This window comes from Chrysemys picta, chromosome 2, assembly GCF_011386835.1.
Source record: "Chrysemys picta bellii isolate R12L10 chromosome 2, ASM1138683v2, whole genome shotgun sequence".
NCBI lineage: Eukaryota > Metazoa > Chordata > Testudines > Emydidae > Chrysemys > Chrysemys picta.
In genome coordinates, this window is record NC_088792.1 from 10,036,773 (window position 1) to 10,044,373 (window position 7,601).

Sequence of the window (7,601 nt, forward strand, 5' to 3'; positions counted from 1 at the left end):
CAAGAGCTGTCTTCTTGACCCTCTCATATTAGATGTAACAGAGTACCACATAACTTCTTTGCCAGAAGCTGGGACTGAGTGACAGGGGATGGATCACTTGATGATGACCTGTTCTGTTCATTCCCTCGGGGGCACCTGGCACTGGCCACTGTCGGAAGACAGGATATTGGGCTAGATGGACCCTTGGTGTGACCCAGTATGGCCATTCTTATGTTCTTATGAAGGTGGCTGACTGTGAGATTAGACCCTCTGAACATTCATAACTATAAAGGAATTCTAATTACAACACTAGAGGGTATTTGGAAAGAAGTTTTATGACTATTCTAGACACTCAGAGCTCTAGATTAAATCAACCAAATGGATCCAATAATGAGAGAGGCAATTTACATTAGTTCAGAAGGAAATATTTACATACAGGAAACTATAGGAGAAAAAGTCATAATTCAGACCTCACTGGTTCTCCTTCAAAACTGAACTACAAATTGTTGCATGATTAGACTCAATCCTCAATCGCTCCGCCAGTGTTGCCACGCAGCTCCCTTTAGTCCCGCAACCACACTTCATTCAGGTTTGATACACTGGCCTGCAATAAGGGAATAAGTCCCCTACTTAGTGCTACCCAGGATCTGTGATACCAGGGTCTCTACTCCTCTTTGCCAAGGTTCTTCCATACGCAACTCCTCCTTTCACCTAGAAGTCCAGCTCACCTGAGCCTGCTCCGTCATTGATTCTCAGTTTTGTTAGCAGACAGTTTGCCTCCTGGACACCATCCCCTCACAGATGCAATCCCATTACACCCTTGTGACAATGCCAGCAATTGCTTGCATGGAAAACCAACATTAGGAGAGGATTTTATGCCCTGTCAGCTGCACATCATGGGACACCCTTCACCCCACAAATGGAGAAACCCACTCATGAACCCAACCAAAATCCTTGTCTACTGCTGATGTGAAATTCCTGGTGGAGACTGAAGGGGATGGTAGGTTTGGCATGTCTGTGCAGATCAGGCTGGTTTCTCTCAGCCTCTGTCATAGCAGTTTTCACTCCTCAAGCCTTATTTAAATCTACATACACAATTACGAGAAAGTTGCTTATGCTTTATGCTGAAGTTCCATTTACCAACAGTTTATAAAATGTGTTAATAAATTATTAAAAGAGGTTTGAAAAAATGGGTCATCAATTGTTAAGAGTCCAACAGGTCAACAAGTTGCTTATAACCAGCTGTAACATCTTCTACAGATGTGCTTGTGAGCCCTCTCTAAGAGGCAGGATGGCCCAGTGGACCAGGTGTGATTCGAGAGACCCATGTTCAAGTCCCTACTCAGGCACAAATTCCACAGGTGGCTTAGGGCAAGTCACCGACTCTCCCTGTGCCCTCAGATCTACAGAACGGGGACAATAGCACTTCCCAACCTCATGGGGGCACTGTGAGGATAAACATTGTGAGTTGTGAGGTGCTCCAATAGGACAGGGATGGGGGCCAGCTAAGCGCCTTAGGGAGAATACCTGTTGCTCGTCAGCTCTGCGGGTCTTTTTGTTCTGCATCTGCACAACGCCTGGCACAATGGGGTCTGTGACTGTGGATCCTAGGAGCTACCACAATACAAATAATAAATAAATAACAATATGATTGTGACATGTTAGTCACACACATGAGTCATTCACACCCTCTGTAAGCCATTCACACACACAAAGTGTGACCAGAGTGCCTATCTCCATGCTGGGACAAGGGGTTTCACTTGGCCACAATCTCCTCTCCTCTAACCCTCTGCAATGGCCTTCCTGGTGCTCAGCACAGGCAGGGCTTCCCTGGTGTGCATCTTCTGGTGAGTGGTGAGGCCGGAGCAGAGGCCGAAGCGCCGCTGAGCCTGGGGGCCCGCGAAAGGGCCGCTCACTGGTGTGGATGCGCCGGTGCCAGAAGAAGTTGGAAGAAGAAGCTGACTGAAGCTCTTGGTGCACTGGCCGCAGCTGTAGGGCTTCTCACCTGTGTGGGTCCTCTGGTGCATCATCAGTACCCATGTCTGCAGGAAGTGCTTCCTGCACTTGAACGGCTTTCTCCAGAAGTGGAGGGTCTCGTGACGCTTCAGGTGGATCTTCTCCTTGTAGCTCTTCTCACACACACCTCTCTCCTGACCCGAGCGGCCCTGTGCTACGTTTATTGAACTACATTAATTGCTAGCAAATTTACATACTCAAGCCACTCAAGAAGCTGATTTTCTTGGTGCTGGTTGAGTTGATTTTGAATGAAAGACATTTATAAGGTAGTTATTTTTGTCTGGACTGATCTGGGCTACAGATGTTGGGAGAATGCAGTGTTGCTTGGACAGGTCATCCTAACGTCAAGAGGGTTGCATAAGGCCATCATGTTATATAGAAAGATAGCAAGAAATACATCTGCCAACTGTGGGGTTTCATGTGTTTTCCTTTGAAGCATGTGCTGTAGGTCACTGTTAGAGATGAGAGTCTGGACTAGACAGACCATAGTTCTGATCCTGTCTGGCGATTCCTATGTAAATATTCATCTAGTCTAGGAAATAAAGTGAGGATCCGTGAACTGGATCCACCTAGAGAAGGCTAAACTAAAGAAGAGTAGCTAGATTGGACCAGACCTGCTGGGACCAAACCTGCCAGGTAAGCCTATTTAACTTTGCAGTTTGTCCTTTGTGGGTTAGAGGTCTGTGGATACCACTGTGTATCAAAGATGGTTTACTTAGACACTGAGCGTGTTCCACAATACAGCTGTGTTCTCCTGAAATGTGTGCCTTAAAGACATGTGTTTCACTGTCGGTCACTCAGTGTATCCGTATAGTGCAGAAGGACATCAAAGTGAAGTTTACTGCTCTGGGTCGGCATGGGGGTGATTGGTTCCAACTCCCCTTTGACAGCTATAGAAATTATGCAGAAAGTCAGAAAACACTCTCGCCTCTCCCTGGCGGTATGCTAGCAGAGCCCTGTTTTGGAAAGAGGTGAGTCTTGGGGAACATCCATCCAGGACAAACTGAAAGTAGGGTGGAGATGAAGGCAATTCAAGGGACACAGTCTAGCCGTTTAGGCTGAAAGTGCAGGTTGCTGTGGGAGCGAGGAAAGGAAAGTTACTGCCTAAAGGAGTTGAGGCATTTCCTACCCTAAAAGACTCCATTAGGGAAGAATACAAAATACCAACTCGCTCCCTACCCAGAAGCGCTTGCATGAAAAATGCCAAACCGCTTGGCTGGTTGTTTTTTGTTTGTTTGTTTGTTTGTTTTTCAAAATTCCAAAGTCTTTCAGTTTTAAAAAAAAAGGTGTTTTGGATGTTCCCTCCCCCCGTTCCCTCCCTCCCCCCGTTTTCTCTCTCCTCCCACCATCCCCTTTCCCCGGTGCTGCTGCCAAGAATGAAACACTGAAAAGAATTTGGCTTTTTTCATGGAAAAAACTGAAAATTTCAAAGCATTTTTTGGTTGAAAAAAAATTCCTGGTGACAAATTCTGACCAGCTTCTGTAACCCCACCCCCTCACTGAGCTCTCCTTCCACCGGGAGCCGGCACAGGGCTAGGCAAAGGGGCTGGGGGCTAAATGGGAGGAATGGTGTGCTTACCAAATCACAACAAACACCGCAGGGAGAGGCAGTCAGGATAGCTGCTCAGAGAGAGCGGCTGGTCGTCAGCTCTTAGCCAAGCAGCTTGGAGGAGGTGTGGATTGTTACTACTCACTGAAGGAGGGGGTTTCTGAGCTTTCTTCTTCCAGCGAGTCCTGCTGATCCTTGGCCCCTGGTGCTCCAGCCTGCTCCATTTGGGATAAAATGTTCAGTTTGGTCCCTGCATAGCCTGTTAATGGGGGAAAATCAGGCTACGTTGTGTTGCCGTACGGCTACCGCTGCTAGCGTCCCATTCTCCTTGCACCTCCCCCAGCTCTCTCTAGTCTGCCACTCTCCATGACTGTTAAACATGCTCCCTTAATCCTAATGTCCACTCTAACCTCCTTCTCCTCAGACAATCTGAGGCCACTGGGTGATGTTCTCTGCCCTGGGTGATGCAGGAGGTCACCCAGGTCAGAGAACCTCACCCAATAAACTGTCCATCAAGCCCCTAACTTCTGTCTGAGCTCTAGCATACCTCTTAGAAAGACACCCAGTCTTGACTGGATGACTTCAAGTGATAGAAAATCCACCACAGCCCTAGGTTTGTTGCCCGTAATGGTTAATTACCCTCACTGTTAAAAACGTGCACCTTACTTCTCAGCCAATACGTGAGCAGCCTGGACGTCTCTCCAATCACCTGCCTTAGGGCAATACTCTGCCCAGATTGCAGTAACCCCTTTCCCTCATGAAATCAGTGACTTGCTCCTTTCTGCTGCTGCTGATCCTCGGTGGCGTCCCGGCATCTAGAAAAGGCCCTGGGTATTTCAGAGCCCACACAACACCCAGGAAAAGGCGGAGGGTTGAGCTTTACCCAACGAGGTCAGGAGACCGTAATTCTCCTCCATCGTGTCCTGATACAGCGCTTTCTGCCCCTGCTCTAAGGGCTGGTCCACACTAACCCCCCAGTTCGAACTAAGATACGCAACTTCAGCAACGTGAATAACGTAGCTGAAGTCGAAGTATCTTAGTTCGAACTACAAGGTACTTACCGCGGGTCCACCCACGGCAGGCAGGCTCCCCCGTCGACTCCGCGTACTCCTCTCGTCAATGGCGAGCACTTCCGGGATCGATTTATCGCGTCTAGACAAGACGCGATAAATCGGTCCCAGAAGATCGATTGCTTACCGCCGAACCCGGAGGTAAGTATAGACGTACCCTAAGAGAGCCCATTCCTCCTAAGAGAAATAGACCGCAACATCATCAAATGTCACCGGGCCCGGGAATCACAGGAGTTACATACTCTCAGCCTTCCACTTCCATCCAGCCCGCTTTCATCCCAGCCCATCAGAGGTCGCGTTTTCTCCATGAACAATGAACAACAGGCACATGCCACTCTCTGTAATGCCAGAGTCATTCCCGGAAGACCAAGGGACTCGTCCTCTGCTTGGTATGTTGGACAAAGAGCCTTGAGGTGCAGGAGAGTGCAAGCACCAGCAGTCAGGAGGGCTAAAGCCAAGTCCCCTAAATCAAAGGGGAAAGCGTTGGTTTGCCAGCTCCAGGAATGACCCCACTGAAGATGCCGGCAAACCTGAGTGGGTCAGGGATACTGGAAGCACGCTCGGGGGTGGAGCCAATCGAAGATTCGATCCTGCCCCACTCGGCAGGCAACTAGGGCAGTCACCGCTTTGCTGACAGCTGGCGTGACAGTCACTCCCCAACCCTACTGCTCAAAAGCAACACACGAGGCTCTCCCTGCAAATATCCTACCTGAGCAGGAGCTGCCCCAGGCGTTCCCATGGGTGGCCCAAGCAGGGAGTCAGGAATCCCGAATTCTCTCTTCGCGCCCGTGCTTCATTCACCCTTCTCCACTGCGGCAGGTTCTGCAGGCCAAGAAGGAAGGGGGAGAAATGAGACAGTGCTAGCTCCGGGAGACTCTGCCGACAGACACCCAGAATGCCGCTCAGCTGACAGCTGGGCTGAGCCATCTCCCTCCACCCCCTGCTCATGGCCCTCACCTCCACTCTGACCCCGCCCACCTGCTGTGGGGGCCCATGAAGCTGGGCCTGCCCCCAGGAGGAAGCATCGCGAGGGATGGACACGCCACTGAAAGCAAGTGGCCGCTGAGCAGAGAGTGGAATGAGAAGCAAGGGGCAAGCCGACGCGCAGCGGGACTGGGGTGAGGGAAGTGCGGAGAGAGGGGACGGGCGCAGGAACGGACGGGGGTGCCAGCAAAAGGCTTGCACAGCAGAGAAGGGGGAGCGAGTTGGGGAGACATGGGGCAGGCATCACCATCACGGTTGCCATCCCCACTGACTCTTGGCACCTCGGGATCCACCAGAGCCTTCCTCATCCTACCCAGAGCGGGCCAGGCGGAGAGAATTGATGACACTGCCACCTTCACTGGCTTCCCCGGAATCCTGACCCGCACCTAGGCTATGTCTACACTACAGCTCATGTCTGCATGACTTAGGGCGCTGAGGGGTGAATAAACCACCCCCCTGAGTGACATAAGTTACACCAACCTAAGCGCCTGTGTGGACACAGGTACCGCCACTCGCAGAGGTGGTTTTATTCTGCTCTCCCGTCGGTACAGAGCGTCTTCACCAGACGCACTGCAGCAGCGCAGGATGTGTAGACAAGCCCTGGAATGTGAGGGTTGGTTCCTGCTCCCACCCGCGCCCTCGTGTGTCACTTTTCTTCCCCACCTGACTTCTCTTTCCTATCTCTGCTGTGTTGTCTTCTGTTTAATAAGGCTCTGGCTTAGCTGGCCAAGCCTGCACCCTTTGCTGGATTTCTGGGAGCCCGGGGCCAGTGAGGTAGCTAAAAGCAACGCCCCAAACAGGCTGATACATGCAAGTTTGCGGGGGCAAGAGTGGCTGATCAGACGTGCTAAGCCTGGGCTCCTCCAGCAGTGAGGCTGCATATAAGAGGTTGCAGAGGCAGACGCTGCATTTTCTCTTCGCTGTTCTTTTCTGTCCTCTGGGTTTTTCTTGGTTTGTTTTCTTCTTTCGTCAAGGAAATGGCAGTAGACTTGAATAACAGCAGCCGCTCCAGAACATCTCAGCTGATTCTTCTCTTTCCCCCCAAAAGGACAACCACTGTTTTAATACTATCTAAAAAACTATCAGACAGGGTGTAACGATGCTGGTTCTGGCGGGACCCAACTGAGAGTGTCAATTCAGGACAAATTGCTAAAACAGGGCAGTCACAGCCCAAGGCTGGGGTGTTTCCACCTCTAAGGCAAACCAAACCAGCCAGACAAAGAGGACTTTGGTCTCACCCCACTGGCTAACCACAAGTTACACAAGCAATTCCCTTAGACACTCCAGTTTCCCAGTATCACCACCAGTGCCACTCGTTATGGGGACAAATGGTTATGAAAACCAATACCCCAGTAAAAGAAAATAAGGTTCCCTCAATCCCGAAGGACCAAGCCCCAGACCCAGGTTAATATACAAATCAGATCTTACCCACAAATCATGCTGTTGCCAATTCTTTAGAATCTAAAAATCTAAAGGTTGTTCATAAAAGGAAAAAGATAGAGATGAGAGCTAGAATTGGTTAAATGGAATCAATTACACAAAGTAATGGCAAAGTTCTTGGTTTAGGCTTGTAGCAGTGATGAAATAAACTGCAGGTTTAAATTAAGTCTCTGGAATACATCCCCTGCTGGGATGGGTCATTCAGTCCTTTGTGTAGAGCTTCCATTTGTAGCAAAGTCCCTCCAGAGGTAAGAAGCAGGATTGAAGACAAGATGGAGATGAGGCATCAGCCTTTTATAGTCTTTTCCAGGTGTAAGAACACCTCTTTGTTCTTACTGTGGAAAATTACAGCAAAATGGAGTCTGGAGTCACATGGGCCAGTCCCTGCATACTTTGCTGAGTTACAAGGCGTATTTGCCTTTTCTCAATGGATCAATTGTATAGCTGATGGTCCTTAATGGGCCATCAAGCAGGCTCGGCAGAGCTACCACCAACTTGTCTGGGATGTCTCCCAGAAGCATAGCATAAGTTTGAAATACAGACAGTATAGAACCAATATTCAT

The 7,601-nt window shown here is 49.7% G+C and overlaps 1 long non-coding RNA gene across 1 annotated transcript; it reads right to left on the reverse strand.

Annotated features, from left to right (window-relative positions):
- Positions 1-372: 372 nt before the first annotated feature.
- Positions 373-7,110, reverse strand: LOC135981241 (uncharacterized). The gene is made up of 2 exons (XR_010598181.1): positions 3,575-7,110; positions 373-3,069 (listed from the first exon to the last, which is right to left on the reverse strand). It is a non-coding gene; the product is annotated as an uncharacterized LOC135981241 (long non-coding RNA).
- Between the last annotated feature and the right edge of the window lie 491 nt (positions 7,111-7,601).